The 25,718-nt window shown below is 40.7% G+C and overlaps 1 protein-coding gene across 11 annotated transcripts in view; it reads right to left on the reverse strand.

Moving 5' to 3' along the window:
• Positions 1-25,718, reverse strand: part of NCKAP5 (NCK associated protein 5) — a 986,396-nt gene that overhangs the window by 734,466 nt on the left and 226,212 nt on the right. The window contains exon 1 of one of the 11 annotated variants that reach the window (XM_074399890.1): positions 16,540-22,241. The exons of 8 other annotated variants lie outside the window; for them this stretch is intronic. The gene's annotated coding sequence lies outside the window, so the exon portion shown is untranslated. 2 more of the 11 variants (XM_074399891.1, XM_074399892.1) reach the window with 2 other exon arrangements.

The raw sequence follows: 25,718 nt of genomic DNA on the forward strand, positions 1-25,718 counted from the left end.
TACTCAGGAACACCAGACAGCACTTCAGCACTACTCTTCAAGGCCATTTTAAACAGCGACATCACCCAAAAGCACAGAAATGTGAAAAATGCAGTACTAAGTAGACCTCAAAAAGGACACTTGTGTATAGCATGCGAATGAAACCAGAAGGCGGAGCAGTCTTGTTCAGTCTCAACTGGGAACATGTGCATGGGGAGACTTCACATTTTTTGCCACTCTATGTCTGCAAGTGATATCAAAAGCACTGTGATGACTGATTTTGGGGTTACAAGCGAATTTCCGCGAGTAGGCATGTTCATAAATAGAGTCTGAAAATAGTGAGGACTGACTGTTTTTCTGACTTCATCTTCCAAAAATATCCTTTTTGTTTGTTACACTCCAGCTATACTAGCATGCCTAGCTCAGTTTTGTCTCAGAGGCTTTACACTTGTTCTTCCCCTTGCCTGGGCTGTACCCCCTACAACCCCCCATCTCCAGAGGGCTGATTCTTCCTCAAAAGAGCAAGGGCTTATCTCTTCCTCAGCACAGACTCCCCGGCATTTACGACAGAGCCAGACTCTGCAGGTACTCAATACATAGTTGGTGCATGAATGGCAATTGTTTTCTTAAGACGTCCTTTCTTAACAAAAAAGAAAACATAGGCAACTCTTTGACAGTATTCAAAATTCTGGGGAATAATTTACAGGTCTGTATAATCCCCGAATTGAAGATCCATTGCTTGTAAAAAGCACTCTTTACAAAGCTACAGCCCATCATCTTTTCCCATCATGTTGGGATTTTCTTTAATCACACAGCCTAGTATGTCATCAATAAATCAACAGCAGTGTCACACATTGGCAGCATCCTTGGAACAGTTAGAGGAAGAGAGGCTTTAGGCAGTTTTGCCTGAGTATTGATACAGATTGCCATCCTCTTAACTACCAGAAGAATAAAGACACTTTCCCTTCATTTAACTAAGTTGATTTGCACTAACAGAAGGAATCATTGCGATGAGTTTTGGGGAGCGCTTTTGGAGAAAGACAAATGTGAGAAAAGTTATGCAGAAGTAGGCTGCGGGGGGCTTCTTTGGAGAACTGGAATTCAGCCTGAGTCTTGGAACTGCTGTAGGTGAGAAGAGACATGAAATGTAACAGAGGAGAAAAGAGAGGGCAAGGGGAAGGGCTTCAGAAAAGATCCTGCCCCACTTTTACAGTTTTGCCCAAGGCTAGACCTGCCTCATTCACTCTTGGTGTGGCATCAGTTTGTTAAAGACAAACCAACAAAAAACTCTCGAGAAGGGAGGGAGGGAGGACAAGTGAAAAATAGCTAGGAAAAGGAGTTTAATAATTCATTAGGTAAATACAAGATCAAAGTTGGGAATCTGTCTGGGGAAGGAATGAAGGTATAACTTTCTGCTAAGTAAATTCAGTTCTCTCACGGACTCAGGCAGACACTGTCTACACTGTGCCATCCCCAGAAAACACTGACCTTGGCCACAGGTTAGCTCCCTTTACAGCAAAACAGCAAAGTGTACATTCAACTCCACCTGCCCTTCCCTCCAGGGGACCTGAATTATCCCTATCAAACCCAAACTCTTCTCTCTCTCTCTTACTGTGGCTGGGGACAGATTTCACTGGTTAGCACAGTGTTAACATGAATCCAACCTTCTCACTTCTCTTTAAGCTTTCTTGTGTCTCAACTCCAGCATGGGGGGGCACTTAGAGAATATCCCCCTAAATGGGAACATCTGGTTTGCCAAAGAGGTGACCTCACACATGAGCCTCTTAAAGCCCACGAGCCTGAGTCCTGTGATTGGGAATGCTTATCTGCCAGGTACGAATGAAATGAGGGCTCCAGGAATTTCGTCTCAACTTGCAAGGAAGGAGGATCTATTGTTCAGGTGCTGATCAGTGCAGATTTTCAAGTTTTCTTAGGAACGCCAAACTATTTGCTCTCAGTAGAACTATGTTGTTTTCCTTGAGGGCTTGTCTGTACACAATGGAGACAGAGAAACCAAACTAATCCTGGTCCCTCCTGTTGGCTTCTTTCAAACCTTGGAGTGGTTTCCAGTCCAAACCAGATTTGCCCAAGCTTCCATTTAAAAATAATCCACTTACCACAGCATTCAAAGCAATTTGGCAAGCCTAGGAAGAAGTCTGAAAGGGGGATGGGTGGGTTTGTTGCCGGGGGCAAGGCAAGGAATCCCAATTTTGTGTACCCTCCTCATGTGGTGCAGAGGCCGCGCTGGCCACTTAACATGCTGAGCCCACGGCCTACTGAGAAGAGTCCAGGGCCGTGAATGAGCGTCCCTCAAGCTCCCAAGCTGGCTGGTTTGAAATCTGTGTCTATCAGGAGCAAAGATACCAAGTAAGCGCCCCCCACGACAGTGCAAAGCTGAGACAACATTACAATAAACACGCAAGCATTCCTTCAACTTCAAATCATAGAAAACAATGAAGAGAAATTCTGGTGTTAAGCTAACAGCGAAAGCAAATATACTGTAAATATTTACAAGTGAGCTTGATTTTATAGTTGTTGTTTGGGAAGGAGGCAGATAAAGGCACCAAGGTTAGCCAGCAATAGAACAGGCAGGGAAGTCTCATAATCCTAGCTGCCCTTTGACTTGAGGTACCTACACTAAAAGGAACACAAAGGAACCACATGCCCATCTTTTCCCCATCCTAGCCTTTGTGGTCTAGTACACAGCCCTCAGAGAACCCTGAGAATTTCAGTGGTTTCCCTGGAGTGGTGCAGCCCATGGGGGAGCTAGGGTCTGGGTCTGGTCTTCTAATGCATTTTTCTTTCTCTTTCCCACTGCTGATTTGGGGGCAAACCATCTAATTGGAGGCATGGTGATGACGAGGAGAGGAACAGAAGCCTTGAGCTCTGCTCTGTTCTCAAGGCATGAGGCACAGCTTGTGCTAAAATGGAACAGTGGACCTAATTCTACTGCTCTTATAATGGATTCCTGTGTGGCCTAAATTTTGTACTGTCTTTGTGTGCAGCATATGTGGTTTTACAACTCTCTCTGAGTGTTGTTCCATAGTATACTTACATGCTCCCTGAGACCGAAATAATTTCTCCTCTCCAATAATATAAATCCTCAAGGCCAAGGCTTACCCCCTCTACATTGCTAACTCACCCCCATCCCTAAAATATAGAGCAATCCACAAATATTTAGTTAATGCTTGAAACACTGACTGCAGTGGCATCATGCTGCTAACTTGGGGACACAGAAAGGCCCTGTCCTTTAATTTAGAGGGTAATAGATGGTTATTATTTGTTTATAATTCTCCTTTCCCTTCCACTCCTGCTAGTGGGAGAAGTCTATACCACCTCCCAGCTACGCTAACTTTAGGGTTGCCATGGGGCTGCCATTGACCAGTAAAACACGGGCAGAAGTAATGGTGTGTCAGTGTCAGCCACTGGCAGAGCCTTTCTGCTGCCCCTCCTGTGGCCTTGCCTCCACCTTGAGAACCTCATGCCTCTGAACAGCAGTGGGGCTGCCACTGGGGTCTGGGCACTAGGACAAGAAGATTGGAGGAGTAGGCCCCAGCCCATCCTGCAGCCTGGAGTCAAGCCCAGCCACACACAGCAGGGAACCACTAGAGCCACAGCTGACACACAGGACCATGAATGAGAAATAAATGTTTAATATTGGAAGCCACTGGATTTTTTCCTGGGTTGTTACCACAGTGAAAGCTAATATATGGAATCTCTCTTAAAATCACATTTGCCATAGAGCTAAAGTGCTGTGAATCAATTTGGTCACAAAAACATATTTAGATTCTTTTTGGCAGATACCGAAGAAATTTGACCTTGCTATTGAGTTATAATGAAAGCAAACCTCAGACTGGATTTCCCTACACATATGTAAACATTTATTAAATAAATATGTATTAATACAGGCATAAAAATGGACCTTATTACCTGCTGTCCCAGCTCAGGAAAGTCCCAGCTCTGTCCCTTTAGTGTCCCACACACCATCTTTACTGAAAGGTTTGCTAGAAGCAGACACTAAACATCTCAGGGACAGAATTCTACCCTTTCTGTAGGCATTGGGCAATTAAAACTCTTTGTAGCAATGCCTGAACAAGAGACTTACAGGAATCAAGACTCAGGTAACATCCCTAAAGGAGCAGGGCAGAGGCCTTGCTGGATTCTTAAGCCCTGTTCATGCAACAGTGGTGAAGATCTCTAACATATAGACAGCAAAGATACAAGTTCAGACCATTTATAGCCCTTGTCATGGAGAAGTTTACAGAGTTCGGCAGGGGCTCTTGGATCCCATGGCTAGGATTCACAATGGGCTTTGGTTGCCTGAGAATACCTTAAAAATCAGGGTGTGTGTGTGTACGTGTATGCAGTGTTGTAGGAAAAGGTCTATGTTGTTCATCAGATCTGTAAAGGAGCCCATGACTCAAAAAGGGCAAAAAAATGCTTTCCCATGGAATCTGTAAGAGATTACTCTATAACAAATGCATTTACTCAAACTTTGCTATGGAGGATCAAACTATAGACTACATAAGAATAGACTTTTAGTCAAATGACCAAAAATGGTTCTTGCACATAATAACTATGGTAGTTAAGAGCTTATTTTAAAAATGTCCTCCTAAGAGAACTAATGACTAATAAAAATGGTACATGTTCTAATGAAGGAAACTGCATGCCTTACCATCATAAAAGCCAATCATAGATTCAGCAAAACCAAGGATCAAGGTTGCTTTGATATGCAACGATGCCCACAGGGTAATAGTAGTAGCAACTCCCAGGTCTCATTTTAATCAACATTTGCCTTTTCTTTCCAAGTATGAAGTCGAATGGGAAGAATTTACAGCCGTGATTTAACTGTCTGCTGCTCACTGCTGGCTCCATTACTTAGAACAGACATCACATGTAAGATAATAAACATACAGGTAGCAGGGACATTGCCCCCTTCAAACTGTCCAAGCCTGTTCAACAAAGAGCATAGCTGATGTCAGTGAAATTCATGGCCCAAAAAGTTATGTGATTTTTATCGTGCAGTTTCCATAAACCCTACCACATCCCCACATATCCCAGTGTGAGAAGCACAGGCTTAGCTTCTCTGAGGTTTATTTTCCTCCATATACTAAACGGGAATAATCATACTTAAATCAAAAGGTTCTTGGGAAAATTGGCTCAATCGTATAACATAACCACGCTACCTAGTACCCAGCAGGTACTCAACAAATGTTAAAATCTACCTCCATTCCCACTCGCCATCCAGCTCGGTGCTTCTCAGAGTGGTCTCCAGAGCTGCAGCATCACTGGGAGCTTCCTAGAAATGCAAATTCTCAGGCCCACCCTAGACTTACAGATTCAGAAATTCAGGGGTGGAATCCAGTGAAGTATGTTTTAATAAGTCTTCTGCATTATTCTGATACATCCTAAATTAAAAACCACTGATATAGATAAATCATTCTTAACCATGCTGTACATTAAAATCATCTTAGCTTTTAAAACTCTCCACTCACCCCAAGACTAAATCAGAATCTCTACAGGGTGAGGGGCATGGGAGCATTGGTAGTTATCAACAGGTCCCAGGGATTTAAATGATTGAATTTGGGGAAAAGGGACGTCCGCTTCTCTCCACTTGGCAGTCTGCACTGGATGCTTGAATATCATCAATGTCATCAATATCGAGTCTCTTCTGAACTCAGACCTGCCATACCACTAACCAGCTGTGGGGCCTTGGAAAAATTTTCTATATTCTGGTAGCCTTTTTTTTTTCCACTTATAAAATGAGGATCATACTGATCCTTCTTGCACCTTCTTATTTTCCAATGGGAACACTGAATTCCAAAGCCTTCATCCCTTGCCCATGTCACATACAGCAGTAGTAGCAGATCAGGGCCCAGCCTTTGCCATGTTCTCTTCTGCATAGAGTTATGTGCATGGGTGCGGGGATGAGAAACATCTGGAGCCCTGGAGAGGGAGTTGGTAAACTTTACAATATTTTTGGCATTAGTATTGGAAGGGAGGGCTTCCAGCTAATGACTATGGAATGTGCCATTAACAAAGGTGACTGCAGGACTTGCAGTACTCAGTGGAAGCTGTGTGGGGTGAGGAGAAGGATCTGCAGCAGGACAAGGAGTCACTGATGGGTGTGCACAAGGATAAACACACCATTCATATTCCACTGGGGCTGATGGAGGGGCAGGCAGCTTTGGTTGGGACACTTGGAGACTTTGAGATTTCAGAATCAAATTAGGAGCAGGGCTTGGAAAAGCTAGGGGTAGCATGAAAGAGAACAGGAGGGATACCTTTGTGCTCTGATTGGGAGGGAGAAAGGAGAGACCCAGGGATGATTTAGCAATTTCCCTTGCTTGGTAAGGGTGTCATAAGCCCAACGATTCACAAGGTCAACAGGGTGGAAGTCCAGAAAGGAAGTATTTAGCTCTAGCAAAATTTGACTTTGGGTTTATTGAATCTATTATCTTTATTTTTCTTCTTCCCATGCTCCCTTCCCATGATGTACACACACTTAAGAATCACCATGTCTGCTAGTGAGAACGATTATTGTCATCTGAGAAGCAGCTTCAAACTAAGCTTCAATGTTCCTGCCTCCAACTCATGTTCATCCTTATATCAGGGATAAAATGTAGGAGAGGAGGCAGCTGGTTCTGCCCTGCCGTCCAAGGATGGTCACAGTAGTCACTGCTGTGGAGTGAATGTTTATGTACTCCCCAAATTTATATATTAAAATTCTAACCCCCATGGTGATGTTATTGGGAGTTGGGGCCTTTAGGAGGTGATTAGATCATGAGGATAGAGCCCTCATGAATGGGATTAGTGTTTATATAGAAAGGGACCACAGAGAGCTCTCTCTTTTTTCTGCCACGTGAGGACAATGAAGGCAGCCATCTGCAACCTAGAAGAGGGTTTTTACCAGAACCTGAACATGTTGGCCGCTGATCTCAGACTTCCAGCCTCAAAAACTGTGAGAAATAAGTTTTCATTTCGTATAAGCTACCCAGTCTATTGGTCTTTATTACAGCAACCCAGACTAAGACAGTCACCATGTGCAGAGTGGGCGCGAGGCTCTGCCCCACATTTTCTTTCCCGATTCCGAATTCCTTATTCTGACCTTGGCCTTCATACTCACAAGGCTCAGGTCTCTCATTAATGTTCTGAGATGCCTCTTCCCACCTTCCGTCATTCACTGTTGACCAGGAATGGCCTCTACTGTGGTGACTTTGCAGGCAACAAGACATAATCAATTAATCGGACAAAAGTGAAGACCTTAACTTTTTCCTGTACTTATTATAAACCAGAAGAAACTCCAGAAGTATGATTCTTATCTCAAGCATTTTAGAAGTTTCTTAGCAATTTTTAAATTACTATCACAGAGGTTTTAAGGCTACTTACACTAGAAAACTAGCTTTTATGTCAGATAGTATTTCCTTAAAAAAACCTCTGTGGTTTTCATCCCCAAACTGTGACTCACTTTATCTAAAGAAACATTTGAGAGTTCAAAATTCTAGCACAAACAAATAAATACCTTGGGTACCTACCACCTTGAAGAGTACCACAATGGTTTACCTTCTTCAGGAAGGGAGGAAGGAGAGAGAGCTGGGAAGGAATTTGGAGAAAGTAAGTATGAGAGTCCTGTGAGCTCAGAAGGTATGTCATGGGCCAAATCCTGCAGGTCTGGCCTGCCTGGAGCATGCATGCAGAGCCCACCAAGTTCAGTGGAAGCTGAGCCAGCAGGTGGAAATGCACGGTGGGAACAGACGGTGCAAATGTCAGAGCTCAGGCCCCAGCCAGGCATACAGCTATAGGCACATGGGTACTGGGATCCAAACTGGAAGACTGGAAAAGCATCCAGGAAGGAAGTACTAGGAGAGGTCTATCTTGTAGCAAGATTGTAAACAGCTTCTTTAGCATCAGCTGTTGGGACTCAGAGGCATGGGCTGGTCCCCTAAATCTAGCAAGATTGTAATGCACACAGATTGCAGATAGAAGTAGTGAACTAGGCTAATGCTAGGCCTCAAATGTGTTGTGATTGGCCTGTACAGGGTTTAAAAGGAATGAACTGATAAGATCAGGGTATCATCTCAGTATCAATATCAGGGTATCATCTCAGTAACAACTATGGTGGAGATACACTATAGTTATGAATTGATAAGATCAGGAATGAACTGATAAGATCAGAGTATCATCTCAGTATCAATATCAGGATATCATCTCAGTACCAACTATAGTGGAGATACACTATAGTTATGCACAATGTTTTCATTAGGGAAAGCAGGGAAGGGTGCCTTATATCTTTCTGTATTATTTCTCATAACTGCATGCAAATCTATAATGATCTTAAAACGAGGTAAAAAATATTAATGAGCTAAACTTTATAAATCAGAAGATGTCACTTTTTTTTTTTTAAAAAGCTCATTTTCCAGCTTCTCTTGAGACATTAGAACAGGCATCCCTGAACTTTTTACACAGGGGGCCAGTTCACTGTCCCTCAGACCATTGGAGGGCCGCCACATACTGTCCTCCTCTCACTGACCACCAATGAAAGAGGTGCCCCTTCCTGAAGTGCGGCGGGGGGCCGGATAAATGGCCTCAGGGGGCCACATGCAGCCCACGGGCCGTAGTTTGGGGACCCCTGCATTAGAAGATCAGGCAGCACCAGGCCCTCCCTGTGTTCCCACTATAAAATGTTCTCCCATAACAATCAGAAGAAGCAGAGAAGCATCTGATGCCTCCAAACGGGCATTACAATCTTCATTTTCCCCCTTCTCCATCCAGCCCGCTGCACTATTTATGATATTTGTCTGGTCTCAATGGACATTAGATTTTTCTGTTTTTCTATATAGAGGGATAGAGTTAAAGACTGGACCATCCGAGAGGTCATCTGAGTTCACCCAAGTTTTCTGGCATTGAATACTACATCATGAATAAGAACGCAAGGACACCTCACTGTCCTGGTGCCCCTGGGGCCTTGCACATAATAGGTATCATTATAGTATTCTCCTACAGTAGAAGAACCACTTAGGATGGGTTCCAAGAAAAATCAATGACATACTAAATGTCACGCCACAGCAATTTCTGTCATAACTCAGGAGCCACATAAAATATAGTGAGTTCTTAAAGTCATAAATACTGTGAAATTATTTATGAAACAGGTATTAGGTAAGGTCTAATTTACCAAAATTAGAAATACCTAGACACAGGTTTAATTGGAACTCTCCACATGTATGCACTCTATGATTCCAAGACAAGGTGCCATTCCAAATTGAGTCTGTCTTTTCGTTTTCTGAGGTTAAAACATTTTCCACATTAGAAACCTGTCCCCTTTGGTTTCCACATGGTAAATTACTCAAGTGGAATCATTTACCCCAAAGGCAATGGAATGTTCCCATTATCACTAAGCTGCAAAGGGCAAAATAGCCAATGGGGCAGAGACAGGGAGGATAAATTCAGGTCATTCTCGTTGCACCAAAAAAAGCATTATATTGACTTACAGATTTAGATCCATCTCTGTAGTTATTAAACGATACTTTGTACAGCCTTTAGTCTGCTCAATATATGGTCCAACCTCTCACTATGCACATTAAACACATTATGCTCAGGAGCTGGTGTTTTCCCTGGTTAAGCCATTCTAACAGTGGTGCTCTCGCAGAATTTTACTCTGAAAATCAGATTTTCCTTGCAAAGAATCTATTAAGAGGGGACTATTATAGCACACAAACTAATAATAAAGAGAGAGCATGATATTTTTACATATTCCTTAACACAAGAGTTAACTTATCCGGAGAGTTAAATTACATTTAAAATTCAGGGGCAGATGTAGGTCTTGGCTAATGGTCCCTCCAGTGGCCTGAGTCAAGGATTCATTGATAGGGTTCTCTCATCCCGCCCTAGTGTTGAACTTTGACCTGCAATATGCTCACTCTACGCTTAGATGGTTTACAAATTGGTAAATACACAGGCCAAGCTGCTGCTGTCCATTACGTCCCAGATTGATTCAGTTTGGTTACACTGGTTAGTTCGACCCCATCGCTCCCGCTGATGCTGCCTTAGTTCACACTGGCAGAAATGTGGTTATTCACGTTGCCAATTGTACCACATCACGGGCAAAGAAATTATATTCTAGAAATTCTTCGCAAAACGCCTGCAGTCTGAGATATGGCTGTTGCCAGTGGCCACTAATCCGACCACAGCTCATGTATTTGGAAAATTTAATTATTAATGTGAGGTGCTCACTCTACTGTATTGAAAGTAATGGCTATAATATCCAAGCCAAGTCGTTTCGTATGAAACATGGAATTGGTTTGCTCTGTGTGGGGCATCAGCTGGACTCTGCTATAAGGCATCTGGTGAGGCCATGAGTCCTCTCCAAGTTTTCGGCTGCAAGCCTGTGACAGCCAGCTGGCAGAGCAGCTGCAGGCCCAGGTCACTTTGGGAGCCAGCTGACCACACTCCCTCAGATAATACATTTATAGGTCAAAGGAGGCTCTGGCTCTCACTTTGAACAAGTGTGTTTGGTCACCAGGGGTTCCATTGACCATTGGGCTGCAGAACATCCAAGTAATTTGCAGCTTCCTTAATTAAGCTAAACCCCAGTCCCCAAAGTAGAGCTTGACCTCAAAGTGCTATTTTTATTTCTTATTCAAATGCACTGTTGCAACCACACATCCCCTATCTGTATACAAAGGTTCTCTTTTCTGAGGCTTTTGAAAACAACTATTTTCTCTTTCCATTTTTTGAAATGATACATTTATTGTGAATAGCTGTAGAGTTACAGAGGCAGACGGAGATCAAATAATGGTTTTGATTCCCAGAGATGAGTTTATCTGAGCTAAAGTAAAACACCATTATGGGTTGTAGATAATAAGCAATTTGTTTGAATTTTGGTGAAATAAGTGTGTTAGACCAGCAGTCACATGGAATAAAATATCTCTGATTTTCATTTAGTGATGTTTCTCTTTGCTCCTGAGAGATGTCAGTTTTCTGTTCGGCTCCGATAAACGTCAAGTCTCTCCTACCTCTTCATAGTTTGGGAGCTTATTATACATTAAACAAATATCTAGAAAACACCTCCTTTAATGCCAGGTGCTCTGTGGAGCTCTGGGTGTAATTAGCGTTAAGAGAGATGAGGAACTTTTCTTCAGAGAATAAAACTAGCGGAAATTCTGCTCTAGTCATCCTTTCCTAGCAAAAACATGTGTTCTGTTTTCTAGCTTCCAGGAGATGGGAAATTTCCCACATGGGCTTAATAGAGCTACCCTTGGATTTGTTTTTTAGAATTCACATATCAGTATATACGGATGAAAATGACATTTTCTGGAAGAACTTTTTCACATTCACAAAACTACCTACGTTATTTCTGAGAAGCTGGCAGCCTTTAAAGAGAATAGAACCTGTTCCTCTGTGTCCTTTGTGAAAAGGATCACAGCAAATGGAAACCTCAGGCATCTCGAAAAGGCCTTACTTCTGAAAGATTTGGGTTTATACTCTGCTGTTCAACTAGACTTGCGGAGATGAGGGCTAATGCTCAACTTGGCACTGGAAATAATCTGCTTTGGCATTATGCGAAAGAAAAAAGTTAGGTTCACATTGTATTGAAATAGCCACAACCTGTGGAATTTTTAGAGGCTGTTTTTATTTGTGTCATGCCAGAGCATTTCTACTAAGCTTAGAGTCACCACTCTGAGCTTAGCGTGAGAGGCAGCTCACACCTCTGGACCAAATGTGTTTTTCCTGGAGAAAACTCTAGTCCCAAAGCAACATGCAACTTCCTTGAGGTTTGGAAAAAGAGGCTTCCAAGTGTAGCATCATCTTATTTTATAAAACTCCTTTCCCTGCCAAACATTTGGTTTTGCATGCATCTGAGGGTGGGGCAATGCTTAGAATGAGAGTGAGAAACACAAGATTTAGTAAAAGTATTGCCAGATACTCTGCTTTTGAAATGTTGCTTAAAATAAAAAACACTTCTCTCCTTACTCTTTGATATGAATAGTGAAAATCTCTTTCTTTTTTTGCCCTGGAAACTATGGTTTTCTTTGTTTTGTTTTGTTTTTTCAAAAGTCAGATTTTTTTTTTCTTTCTTTTAAGGACCACAGGCAACTCTTCCAGTTGACTTGTCTGGCTATTTTGATTAGGGGCCCCCCGACATGTGGCACATGGCTGAGATCCGTCTTAGAGGGCCCAGAATGGCCAGCTCTCTCAGTTTCTCATTTTTGGCAATTCAAAGGGCAATTTCCCATTAACCCTGACTGCCTCCTTCACATCCCCGGAAGACGCACGCTTCTGTCCCACTAGGTAAGCCTACAGCATTTGCAAAGATGGTGCAGCCTGGAATCAACCCCTGGCCCACTTTCCCAGGTTGCTTTTGCAAGTGCAGTGGGTCAGTCTGGCAAGTGATCGTGAGCCGTCAAAGCGGCGGCAGGTGTCCTTCCCAGCAGAGGGCTGTCGAGGTGCACAATGTGGGAAATATGCTAATCCGAGGGGTTGGGATGGGAGCCCCAGGCTTTGTTACCTCTCATTTGAGAGGCCTCCACGCGCTTTTGACAAGATGGAGCTATTGTCCTCCTGGGCCTCCAACGGGAGGATTCGGAGGAGAACCACAATGTAGATCAAAGGATGGAACAACAGGACCTGGGAGCAAAGGCTAAATGGCCCTGGTATTATTTTGCCTGGAGAAGAGAAGGCTGGAGGTGGGGTGGGTCAAGTAGGCCATAATGGTGAAAAAGCTATTATGTGGTGAATGTGACCAGCTGTTCAACATTTTGAGTGAGAAGAAAAGACGTAGGAGAAAATGAATGTAAACTGCAATGTGAGAAATTTGGTTGACATAAGGAAAACATTTCAAACAGGGAGGGTTGTTAGACACTAAAATTAGTGACAGAGGGAATACATTTCTTAGATGAACTTTAAAACTATGATATTTCAGTCAAGAGGTTTTAAGGCAAACTTGCCTGGATGTAGGGAGTCAACAGGAAAAAATGTTGAGACCCACTTCGCTTAAGTATGTGCAACATATGATTTTAGCCTTCACAAACTGCTCTTTGCAATGGACATTTTCTCAGAGACTAGCATCAGAAGCTGCTACACAGGACTTCTTTGACCTTGCTTTAATGATTTACTTAGCTGAGATGGGAATTGTCTTTGCGGCTAAGTGATTGGCAAGTACCTTGGGTGATGGGCATTCTGATTCCAGTTCTGCAGCTAATCGACTCTGAGACTTCCAACAAGCACGGAACCTCAATTTCCTTAAATGTCAAACAGAGACAATAGCTCTGTCCTACCTCACAGGATGGCTTGGAGGAACACATTATAAAAGGAATGAAAAGCACACTGAACCCAAGTATGTGGTAATTAGACTGTTCAGACCTCGGGGCTGTTCCCAAACACAAAAGTGTTTGGCTCTTAGTATTGTTTTAATAAATTACTCCCGACCAGACTAGGAGTGCGAAAAGAGAAGGATTGGGGGCAAAAGGAGGATTCAAGAGCATAGTTCAAATGGTATGGAGGCTGCTGTTTTATTTTTGCCTCTCTCAGGTCTGTAGTTCAACATCAAGCAAAACTGCGTGGTATATACCACTGCAAGGCAGGCACCCAGTTCTTTGATTAAACTGTGACCTCTGCAGTTTGGGACATTTCAGTTGGAAACATTTCTTCATGAAATCTTCAACTAACAGAACTAGAAAACTACATTGCCCTTAATGTTTCTAACAGGTCAGTCTTAAATAAATTTAAAAATAGACAAATAAATGAACCTCAGTGTTTCAACACAGTGATAAAATCAGGGAAATTTTTACCCTTCGTGTGGGTTCAGACAGAGGGCATATTTAGTCACAATGAAAGAAAAAAGCCTTCTACAGAAAACATTTCTTTTAAAAATGCAGGCAAACCTAGGAGACCTTTTCAGATAAAGCCTGAGAGGTTTCGTCACAAGCAGACTGGCACTATAAGACATGTAAAGGGGGTTGTTTAGAGCCTGCCTACCTCTTAAGGTTGTAGTCAACTGGAACTCTGTTCTTCTGTCCCTACTGCTTCTGTGCTGTTGCAATCAGAGACAGAACCCTGAACTGTGGCATTCATGCGACTCTGGAATGTTTAAGGTAAAAAGGACTACATGAGCACATTTCAACAAATCTCGTTATTTTTAAAAATAGGGAACAGGGGGTCCAAGAAATAGCAACAAAGAGTAATGGAATTAGTAGGGGGGCAACTTTGGAATTTGTCCCCAAATCCTACGGTTGCCCAGTCATATGATTTATCCCATTGGAAAGGTCACAAGCTGATCTCTAAGAGGGTAAACATGGCTCATAGCCATATTTCTTTTGAGTCATAAAGTGGATTTTAAAAAATAATTTTAAATTTCTTATATGGAAAAACTAGAAGACATCGTTAGGTGAGCCATGTACCTCTGTGGTACATGGTACATAGTTATAGGTGCATGAGCCTACAGCTGAAGTTCCAATGTTTTCCTCCTTGTTTAGATGAAACAGACACTCCTTCGTTTGCCACAGTCATTACCACGCCCTAAGGTCTCCCTGATGTTGAAGCCATCGGTGATTTAGAACACATCTGCACGCTCACACATATGCTCCTCTTAACCATCCATTTCACACATTTGTATGATTGTCCTGGGCTGTTGACGCATTTCATTTTGCAAACCCTTCCCTACCACATGCTGCTTCTATTTTCCTACTTAGTAAAACCATTCGTGATTATTTCTGAAAAAAACATAATGACTATATGCATGTGTGACATACCCCTCATCCTACAGTGATAATGTGTATAGCCCTGGAGACATATACACATTCACAAGGGAGTTAAAGGAACTGGTTTATTTTACTCACTTTTGCATGAGACTCTAAACCCTGCCAAAGACCCACGTTTATATTCCAATATTCTGAAGGAAAGTGATCACCATTTTGATATTTCTCTCAATTTCTGCTGAGTAAAAGGGGGGCTCCCCTCGTATTCTCTGCTGGGTTTTTAAATATCTTTTGGGGAAGATAGGGTAAGAAATCTATTCATTTTAAGACACTACTAAAAAGACAGACACATTTGTTCACCTAAATGAATTTTATAATAACATTATTTATAATAGTCAAAATGTAGAAACCTAGATTTCCATCAAATGATAAATAAATAAATGAAATTTTATAGCTGTATATTGAGGTATTATTTGGCAATTAAAAATGAAGTACAGCAGCATGGAGAAATGTTGAAAATATTATGGCAAGCGAAAGAAACTAGTTGTAAGCCATCACATATTGTACGATTCCATTTACATGAAACGTCCCGAATAGGCCAATTCCAAAGAGCCAGATTACTGCCAGCTAGGCTAGGGCTGGGACCTTGGGAGGACATGAGAAACAGCTGATACTGGTTATTAGGTTTCTTTTTGCAGTGATAAAAACATCCTAAACTCAATTGTGGTGATGGCTGCACAAGTCTGAGAACAGTACACTTTCATGAGTGGAGAGTATGTATGTAAATTGTATCTCAATAAAGCTGTTACTTCAAAAAAGATAAAATAGGCTAAATCTTTTGAAATCAGGAAAGGGGAAGTAATATCTTGGGGTGAGCTGCTATGGGCCAGGCAGCATCCAATGTGTTTTTATGTATTTTATTTGAGCCTCGCAGCAACCTGCCAGGAGGTTTTATTCTGTCCATTTCACAGTTGAAGAAATAAAGGCTCACAGAGATTAGGCTGCCTTACCTTGTCACTTGCTCAGCAGAGATCCGAACCAGATTTGACTCTCAAACAGCCTGCCTCGCCCCACTGCTGCTCAGCAGTCACCCAGCGTTTTCTCCTTCTCTAAAGATGAGGAACTAATAGAGACTTGCCTCGGCTGGTTCTTACTGCTGCACGTGACTATTTAATTACGAGCAAGATACCAACTCTTCTTTCCTAAAGAGCTACCCTGAGCCATGCCAGCTGATTCAACAGTCTTTCTAAAGTCAAATGGGGCCTTTTTTCCTCAAGGTGACATGCGTGCTATTCTAAATGCACAGCTAGACTCGCCTAAAACAATTCTCTGTCTGCTGTCAGTTGGCATTTTCTCACTTACCCAATATCCTCCTTGAACTCACCTCTGCTTGCTCCCTCATTCCACATTAGAGCTAAAATCATTGCCTAATGCAGTTTTCCTCCCTACCCCACCCCTGCCTATATAAAGCAGCATCCAGGTCGCACTGAACATGTTTATGGCCTCCTAAATCTATTGTTACACATGTCTCTAATCATTAACATCAAAGAGTGCTTACAAATTAATTCATATGTACAAATTCCTCACCTGAGCATTCAAAATGCATGAATCAGCATCCAGCTCCTACCACTTTAAGAGCTTACGTTAAAGCACAGATCATTAAGGAGTGTGGATAAGGTGGAGAGAGGGGAGAGGGATTCAAATAGAATTCATGCTCCTTGCCTTAAATGAGGATCAGTCTGAGCTATATACAAGTGGGCAGCCAGCACAGAGCGTCTGGGATGCAAGCCATCTCCAAGCCACAGGCACAGCCTGCGTTTACTCACATCGCAATCCATTATTATCCCAGCCAGGATCCAAACCTTACCTCTACTGAAGCCAAGAGCCAACCAGTGACCTCAGCTGGGTCATCAGGACCACTGCAGCCACTTCCAGCCTCAGCTCTCTGATCTAACAGCCACAGTCAGCCCTTACTTTCCTCTTTCTGAACAGGGCCAGCGTGCTTCCTCCTGTCTGTCAATATTTAACTACCCTGCCAAGTCACATTATATCACCTGCACTAAATCCCACCCCAGTGATAGCTAGAGGGTGTGCCTGCTCTATTCAATTCAACTCAGCTAAACTTCATCTAGTGCCTTCCATTCATTCATTTCCTTCCACATGTACTGAGTGCCTACTGCATTTGGCACTGGGGATATAGAAATGAAAGATCCACTCCCCAGATTCCAGTGGAGGAAAAAGACAAAATAATATGGTATGTGCTATTCTGCCAGAGTACAGAGCTCAGGGGACAGTCCCATTCCAGGCTGGCTGGGAAGGGATAGAGCAAATAAGGCCAGAGAATTCCCAAAGATGGCAACACTTAGAGTGACATCTCTAATGGACCAAGGTATATCAGGAAGACACACGGATGATGCATACATGGCCTCTGTCCTCAAGGAGCTTACACCCAGCAGTCTGCTGTATGGTCCTACAGATGAACAGGATTGCTTACATATATGCCACAGGTGAAGTGTAGAATATTAAATCAAAGAGAGCAGCCCTTTGTTGTTGTTTTTTTGTTTTTGTTTTGTTTTGTTTTGTTTTGTTTTTGGCAAGTTGTGTCCTGAACAAAGATGTCTCAACAGTGAAAGCTGGCTGTCTCCTATAGATCCCTTGGCGCTACAAATCTAGGAGGATTCTTCAGAGAGCCGAAAAAGCAGATAAACCCAGTGAATAGAGGAACTAACTGCCTGTGGCCCATTTTCAGGACCAGGGAAAGAATAATTCAGGTCACAGAGTAACGTTTTTCTCTGGTCAAAGGAATTCATCTGGAACAAACAGGCTTGGCCAAAGGTAAACAGGGATCTCTCACTGCTCTCCTAATCTCTCTATGACTTTTCTAAGGCAACATTTCCTGACACTTAATGAAGTGTTGATAGCTTTTTTAAATAATAGAGATGGATATATCGAGCCACTTGGCATCACTAAAACTGCAGTCTTTAACTTCATCTATGATGAGAAGCCTCAAAAGCTATTCACTTTGGAATTCTTTTTTTTTAAGGTTGAATTTACCACCAAAGCATGGCTCTCAAATATACCCACACAATCTCTTTTCTACCAAAACTTACTTCAGTTTCATGCTCCAGAGAACAAAGACCCCCATTTATGTGTGAACATTCAAAGGACTCCACCACTGGGGAGCCTAAAAGGCTGCCACGGAAAATCCTGGTGTATTTGAATTGCAAAACACAGCCTGGGGATCCCAATACATCTAATTTGGGACATGTTCCAAGCTCAGGAGCCTCTCTGCATGGAAGCAGCTTTATTAGTCAGTTTCTCAGACAATTTTCTAGTTCCACATGGACACTTCCCCAAGTGTTTCCAAGACGAACTCTTACAGTCTGTTGGGATATTTTACTACAAGATATTTAGAGGTTTGACAAATACTAACTGACATTGCCACCATTCCAGTGAAAACTGATGACCCATAGCTAATGCCTGCTTCTTGATTGTGGCTCAAGATCTTTTTGAGTCAGTCAGTGATTGTAAACGGAATGACGCTCCAGACCTCTCCCTCACATCCTAGAAGCACCGTTTGATTTCAATCCATTAATACGTTTGCATCAAAAGTTGAATATCATGAAACTGAAGGGAATTTGCACCTCCATCAAGCCTGTTCTTTTTTTAAACCAAGACCTATTCAGAACCCTTTTTGCTTAATAACATATAACACACTTGGCATTAGGAATATTATATGTTATTAATTGAAGAATTGCTACTACTAATTGCCAAATGCCCAGGGACTTCTGGATCCAATTAGAATGGATTTTTGACATTTATCTTGCAATCCCACTGGAAGGTGCTATATGACCTTTAGTTGGCTTTTAAAGGCAGTTTTAGTAAATTTTAGCCCATACCAAGTGATTTTTTCAAATAATATGATGAACATCATCAATGGTGAGATAAGTATTAGCTCGTGGAAAATAATTAACAAATATGACTGACATTTCTAGAAGTAAATCATAAGAAACCTCAACTTTCAAAAGAGAATGTTTAAAATGTATTCCATTTATCTCTTTTGTATCCAGCTTTAGAAAATACAAGAAAGGGAAGGTTTTTGTTTGCTTACATTTTGTTTTTAATAAGAAGTCTTAAAGAGAAATTCTAAAGCAAGACTAATTTCTCCAAATCCAGTGAATAACATTCATATGTGTCAGAAAGCAACTGCTATTGTGTGCTCATCATAGCAGAAAAGTATAGATAGAGAACTTGAAGCCATTAATGTGACCCCAGGCAAGTCAATCCTTTATTAGAGTCTCAACATGCTCTACTTCCCTCTTAGGAGAAGAAACTAAGTAAAAGTGATGGATCGTTTAAGGTACACACCAAAACTCCTAAGTGACAGTGAGTACTATGCCTTTTAAAACCCCGTTGTTACCGGGTTAAGACCCTATGACTTGTCCAGGTCACAGAAGAGTCCTTCTCAGGCTGCTGTCAACTCTCTCAATTTTCTCAGGCTGCAGAGCTTTCCCAATCAGTGTGACTGTCAGTGCTAACTCCAGAAAAGTCGCTGGCTGACCAAGATGGCCACCCAACTCAGATAATGTCAGAACACCATCTTGGAAGCGATTTCATATTATATGATAAATAATTATGCATCTTGTCTGAGCCAGTAAGTTCTGATTCTTTAAAATTCAGTTGACTTTTTGAAACAGATATCAATCATAGCCAGGGAACAGATAATATGATTTTCAAGGTGGGTAAAAATTGTGATGTGAAAAATACAAGGATTTTACTTGCTACTTTCCCTCATGGTGTGATCTGTAGGACTAGCAATGTAGCATCATCAGGAACATGTTAGAAGCAAACACACCTGGCTGCCACAGACCTCCTGAATCAGAAGCTACATTTCTATAAAACCCCTGGTGGTTCTGAGGCACATGACAGTTTGAGAAGTCCTGTTTTAGAATTTGTTTAAGCCTAGGGGAAGGGGAAACCAGGCTCCATAAAAACACTTGATACACTCATTAAAAAAAAAAAAATTCTTGCAAGTCCAAGCATTTTGACAAAGAAAATGAAAGGCATTCCTGTCATTTATGTTTTCTGGACCTTGTGAATTTTAACTTCATAGTCAAAAAGCCATAAAATATAAACTCTAAATGAGGCCAATGATTAAAGGGTTTTCCCGTGAGGGAGACTTGTTGGATGCCAGGGCCCACTTCAAAGAGTAAAGCCGTCAGTCTGCGGGAATTCCCCTCTACGCACAGTTGGTCACCATCCTCTGTTCCAAACGTCTCCCTGGTTAGGAGATCAAACCCAGGGTGATGCCCAGGTTTTAACAGTTTACATTTGAAACATTATTGCACAGGTGAAGAACAGGGGAAGAGGGAGTTTCTGACATACAAATTGAGAGGACTATTTTGACTGTGAGATTTGAGGAATCTAATAAACACCTATGTGGAAAAGAAAGTGGTATTTGGACATACGAGTCTGAGGCAGAGCCAGTCAGAAAACAGTATGTACATGAACCGTCTTTGGCAAGTAATTAGGGGAAGAGTCAGCATATGGATTATATCAGAAAATGAGGGTATGAAGGATGACAATTACAGGGAGAGCATTTCAGGCCTAGATAACAGTGAAAACGGATGCCCTGTGGCAAAAGGGAAAAAGAGGACAGAGCAAAGAAAAAAAGGTAAAGAAGAAGAAAAAAAGAAGTGACAAGCAAAAATTACCAGATGATAAAGTGAAATCAAAATGATTTACAATAACATGTAGTGAACCGCAATAATATGAAGGCTAAAAGGCTTTCTTTCCTAAAACAAAAGATGGATACTATTGTGGAAAATACAAAAAGAATCTGAAACCAAAATTCTAAATATTTCAAATGGGGAGCCAGAAAAGGACTGAGCACAGAGTTTGTATTTGCGTGTGAGTGGGTATTTTGTATGCTAAACAGAAAATGCACATTTTTTTTTTTTTTTTTTTTTTTTGAGACGGAGTTTCGCTCTTGTTACCCAGGCTGGAGTGCAATGGTGCGATCTCGGCTCACCGCAACCTCCGCCTCCTGGGCTCAGGCAATTCTTCTGCCTCAGCCTCCTGAGTAGCGGGCATTACAGGCACGCGCCACCATGCCCAGTTAATTTTTTTGTATTTTTAGTAGAGACGGGGTTTCACCATGTTGACCAGGATGGTCTCGATCTCTCGACCTCATGATCCACCCGCCTCGGCCTCCCAAAGTGCTGGGACTACAGGCTTGAGCCACCGCGCCCAGCCGAAAATGCACATTCTTATTTTATGCCCATGGGATAGAAATTCACAGAAAATGATTATGCATGTGGCCACAAAGAAAATATTGAAAATTCCCTGAAGTGAATGAGGAAAGGACAAAAAACACAAAAACCCTTAAGTGCCTTTAAATTAAAAAATAGTCTTCTAACCAAACCAAGGATCAAAAATGCAACAAAAATACAAAGTATAGGTTATTTAGACATAAATACAACGATGGAGAACACCTCATATCAAAACCACAATGCAGGAAATCCCAGAGGAAAATATATAGCCTTAAATGCTTTTATTTAGAAAATAAATGCATTACACATTCAGCCTTCTTAAATTATTCCAAAAAAAAAAAAAAAGACATAGAGGGACTACTTCCAAATTTATTTTAAGAAGCCAGCATCATCATCTAATACAGAAACCAGACGGAGACCCTGGAAGAAAACTGCAGGCTAATATCTCTGATGAACGTAGATGCAATAATCCTCACTCAACAAAATATTAGCCAACGGGATTCAACAACGCATCAGAAAGATTATGCATTGTGACCGAGCAGGATTTATCCCTGGGATGGAAAAACGGTTCTAAAGATCTTTAGCTGATAACTTTAGTGAACAACAGTGTATCATTAGTTGCGACCAATGTGCCACACTGATGTAAGAGGTTAACAACAGAAGAAACTAAATGAGAGGTGTATGGGAACTCTGTACCTTCTTTTCATTGTTTTCTGTAAATCTCAAGCTGTTCTAAACTCACAAAGAACATCTATTTTAAATTTTAAAAATAAGTGGATAATTTCTGATGGTGATATACGGAACCTAAAGTAGTGTAATGCAGTACAATGTTCTGCGATCGGGAGGGTAGCCAGGAAAGGTGGTCAGCAAAGTTTTCCCTGCAGCATTTGAACTGGGGCTTTTTCATAATGCAGCAGGAAGAGCCATGCAAAAATCTCAGGGAAGATATTCTAGCACAGGGACAACATCAAAACACAAAAGCAAACAACGAATGAATTAAACTGGAAGCTGGTTATTTGAAAAGACAAATAAAACAGGCAACTCTCTGGCATTCTTATTAAGGAACAAACATAAAAACACACAACATCAAGACTAAGAAAAAAGACGTAAATGCGTAGGAAGTTAAGTTGAAAATGATCAGACTATGTGGGCAACACTGCATTAGAAAATGGACATTTTTTAAGCAAAACATTAATGACTAAAATTAATGCAAAAGTACAAGACAGAAGTGCACTAAGGAAGGTAATAAAAATGTTGCGAAAATGTTATCTGTGTTTAGCACAGATAAAAAAAAACTGTGATAAAACTAGCACAGAAAAAAACTCTAATTTCAGTTATAAAATTAAATATAAATATTTTAAATAGAATGTTAGCAAACTGTATTCAGCCTTGTAAGAAAATTACAATGTAATGTAAGACAATCACATATGACTAAGCATAGCTTATTTTAGTTATATAAAAATATGTTAGCATTCAAAAAATCTATCAACTGAATTTATTATGTTAATAATACATTCATACAACTGGAAATAAGATACATATAAAAAGTTAGCATGCTTATTTATACTATATAGTAATAGAAAAGGAAATTAGAAGGAAAATCCTGAAATTGATACACCTACAAATAAATTTTACAAAGATCGTCCAAAGAGGACCTATACAAGGAAAATGTTTAAAACTCACATATGAATAGTAGAAATAAATGTATATTTGAATATAGGTATTATCATAAAAGTGATGATTGTTCCCAAAGTAATATATAAGTGATATAAATCTAAGAAGAATTACAACAGGGTTATTTTGGGAAGAAGGGGCACTAGGCAAAAGTCACTCTACAGTTCACATGGAAGAATAAATATTCAATCATATACACAAATCTTTAAGGAAGTTTTGTCCTACAAGATATTAAAACATAGTTTGAAACACTATCACCAAAAGAGTAAGCTAACTGCTACTAGTGCAGGGACAATAAGTCATTGGCACAAAATAGGAAGTCCAGAGAAAGGTCCGGAAACGGTGCCAGAAACTTAATTATGATAATGTTAATAAAATTCTGATAAAACTAATATTTCAGATGAATAAGAAAATCATATATCAATCAGGAAGTTACATTATTCTGTAAATTACATTAGGATATTTGCTTTGCAGGTGGAAGAAAAGTTCATTAGAATCCTATTTTACACAATGCGCAAAAACACATTCTTGAGAGATTTAAGTTAGCAGTGTGAAACTAAAGCCTGAAAAGCAAGAGCAATGGGATACAATACATTAAATTGCTTTTATAAATTGAGAGTAAAAGAGAGAAGGTATTAAACTCAGAAGCCATAAAGGGAAAAATAGACATAAATTACTTAACTTATTACATGTTTACGGCAAAGATACTATGAACCAAGCCAAAACCCTCCAAATATTGCTTGCACTAGAAAGGCTCCAATAGAAAAATAGGCAAAGAATATGAACACACAATTTATCAAAAATCGCAACTGGACAATACATATTTGAAAATATCACCTACTATAGTCAAATATAAATGGAACAATATTTTACCTATTAGATTGACTAAAATTATAAATATTAATAGTATCCAAATGCTATTAAAAGTATTGGGAACTAGGCAATCGAATACAATCTTGGAGAAAGAAGTTGCTATAATATTTTTAGAAATTAATTTGCCAATATCTGTTATAATTTAAAATGTACATATGATTTGACCAGCAGTCACTTTAAGGACTCTATCCTATGAGAGTAAATGCAAGACTACATAGGATTTGTGCCCTCTGCAGGACTGTTGTAACAGCATAACACTGGAAACATTCTGAATAGCCACCAGTGGGTAGACAGTTGCAGAAATTATGCCATGTGGAATATTATACAGGAGTTATAAAGGGTGAGGCAGTTCTAAATACACTGCCTCAGAAGAAGGTTCATGATGAGATGCTATGTTTAAGAAGCAAGTAAAAAACAGCAGTATTAGGTGATTTTGCTTTGCCTTAATTTGGAGGTACTCTAAAAAAAAAATTCCATTTTTATTTTAGATTCAGGCAGTACACGTGCAGGTTTGCTATAAGGGTGTATCATGTGGTGCTGCGGTTTGAGATTCTGATTCTGTTACCCCAATAGTGAATGTAGCAACCAACAGAAAGTTTTTCAGTCCTTTCTTTCCCTCCCTCCTTCAGTATCTTCTGTTCCCAGCTGTATGTCTCTGTGCCCCCTAGATTTAGCTCCCACTTATAAATGAGAATATGCAATATTTGGTTTTCCGTTTTTGTAAGGGGCATAATTTCATATTTTATGGCTGCATAGTGTTGGATGGTGTATACATACCATATTTTCTTTGCCAAATCCACCATTGATGGGCATCTGCATTGATTCCATGTCTTTGCTATTGTGAATAGTGCTGCAATGAATATATGGCAATACAGTGCATGTATCTTTTTGGCAGAATGAATCCTTTTCCTTTGGGTATATATTCAGTAATGGGATTGCTGGGTCAAATGGCAATTTAGTTATTTGAGAACTCTTCAAACTGTTTTCCACAGGGGCTGAACTAATTTGCATTCCCACTAACTGCACAGTGTTCCCTTTTTCTCCACAACCTCACCAATATCCGTTACTTTTTGACTTTTTAATAATAGCCATTTTGACTGACGTGAGATGGTATTTCATTGTGGTTTTGATTTTCAATTCTCTGACTAGCGATGTTGAGTATTTTTTCATATGCTTGTTGGCTGCTACTAGGTCTTCTTTTGAGAAATGTCTCTTCATGTCCTTTGCTCTTTTTTTTTTTTTTGAGACAGAGTTTTGCTTTGTCACCAGGCGCCAGGCTGCAGTGCAGTGGAGTGAGCTCAGCTCACTGCAACCTCCACCTCCCGGGTTCAAGCAATGCTCCTGCCTCAGCCTCCCAAGTACCTGGGACTACAGGTGCGCACCACCACACCCAGCTAATTTTTGTATTTTTTAGTAGAGACAGGTTTCACCATGTTGGCCAGGATGGTCTCAATCTCTTGACCTCATGATCCGCCCGCCTCAGCTTCCCAAAGTGCTGGGATTACAGGTGTGAGCCAGCGTGCCTAGCCATCATTTGCTCTTTTAATTCTTTTTATTTTTAAATTTTGTGGGTACATATTAGTTATATATAATTATCTTTGCCTGCTTTTTAATCTGGTGGTTTTTCTTGTTGATTCATTTCAGTTTCTTATAGATTCTGAATATTAATCCTTTGTTGGATGTATAGTTTGCAAATATTTTCTCCCAGTGTGTAGGTTGTCTGTTTACTCTGTCGAGAGTTTCTTTTTCTGTACAGAGCTCTTTAGTTTAATTAAGTCTCATTTGTCTCCTTTTGATTTTGTTGCTTTTGCTTTTGGGGTCTTCATCATAAATTCTTTGCCTAAGCCAATCACTAGAAGAGTATTTCCTAGATTTTCTTCTGGCATTTTTATAATTTGAGGTCATACATTTAAATCTTTAATCCATCTTGAGTTAACTTTTATATATGATGAGAGGTAGGTGTCCGGTTTCCTTCTCCTGCATATAATTAGCCAGTTTTCCCATCACCGTTTATTGAATAGGGAGTTCTTCCCATTGCTTACTATTGTTGACTGTTGAAGATGAGTTGGTCACAGACGTGCAGCTTCAGTTCAGTGTTCTCTATTCTGCTCCTTGGTCTCTATGTCTATTTTTGTACCAACATCAACTGTGTATGTGCATGTTTGTTGATACATGAATAAAAAAATCTCCCAAATGGGTACAATCTGGCAGTAATCACTGGGTCCTC

This window comes from Saimiri boliviensis, chromosome 5, assembly GCF_048565385.1.
Source record: "Saimiri boliviensis isolate mSaiBol1 chromosome 5, mSaiBol1.pri, whole genome shotgun sequence".
Classification (NCBI taxonomy): domain Eukaryota; kingdom Metazoa; phylum Chordata; class Mammalia; order Primates; family Cebidae; genus Saimiri; species Saimiri boliviensis.